Here is a 1,251-nt window from a genome sequence, read left to right on the forward strand (position 1 = left end):
GCAGGAATAGCATAAGGCTGATCCTTGGGGCAAGGGAAAGACTAGACTGGTGTCTTGCATTCTCATTTATTTAGAAGGTAATCTAACAACTTTGTGTGTGGGGAAAAGGAACAAAATAAAAAACCAAATCCATACCTTCCTGTGCAGCTTTTTCTCAATAGTGTTCGTTTAGAAACAAAGTAAACTGAAGCTTTGAGTGCTCCTTTTCTACTCCTTCCTCATGCTTATTTGTGTTCTGCCAGTACATAACTTGCACAGTACCCATGATCCATGGCTCACCACTTGATATGTTCAGATGGACCTCTCTTGGATCCTTCCAATATTATTTTTCTGTGATATCTCAGAAAACTTAATGCTGAAATGGATAGGCATCTCAATGACCTGGAGATAAGCCTAAAACCATAGACTGGCCCAGGGAGCAGAAATGCATGTAAACATGCCCCTTCTTGGTTGTGTAAAGGCACTTGTGCTGAGCGGATCTGGAAAAGTAAACAGAGAAAGAGTTCTATGTCTGCTTTGAGTTTTGAATTTCATTAAGAATTTCTTCATTTAATACAATGTTAATGATCCTTATCAGAGATCCCAACTGTACCAAAAAGACCAGAAAATGGCATTTTCAGAGATATGATTTCTCAAGTGAGCTCCTTAAGTGAACTTGGCATCAGTTCTTTGTTTATGAAAGAGAAACCACTAATGTGTTTCAGTAGGTGTATTAGTTATAGTTACCACTAATGTGTTTCAGTAGGTGTATTAGTTATAGTTAATTAATAAATTGCAATGGTTCCTTTGGAGCTATTCAGTACTGATGTATAAACACAGTATTTCATTCATGCAAGTACCACTTTGGAATATCATGCGATACTCTCCTGAAAGGCTGTTACATTTTTGTTGAAACTTTAACAGGAGGAAGTCAGGGTTTTTTTTCAGCTGAAAGGATTGGTGTGACATTTACTTTTTTGATGGAAAATAGTAATCTGGTGGCTAATAAAACTGCAGAAGGAAAAGACCCTGCACCTTTACCTCCCAGTTGAAGGAGTAGGAGGCAGACAGTAGAGGCATCTTTGTTCTTATCTGAAGAAATGTGCAAACATTTGCAGGAAAACATCTTTCTACAGCAAGCATGGAGCTGTACTCTTTTGTTTCCAAAACATTCCTAAAAGCATTGTTTTGTTCTACTCCTAAATGGATGAAGAGCAGAGGTCGGAATACTTCTTGTTCTTGCAAAGAGCAGAAGGTTAATGTGGACATAGG

This window comes from Fulmarus glacialis, unplaced genomic scaffold, assembly GCF_000690835.1.
Source record: "Fulmarus glacialis isolate BGI_N327 unplaced genomic scaffold, ASM69083v1 scaffold35251, whole genome shotgun sequence".
Lineage (NCBI taxonomy): Eukaryota > Metazoa > Chordata > Aves > Procellariiformes > Procellariidae > Fulmarus > Fulmarus glacialis.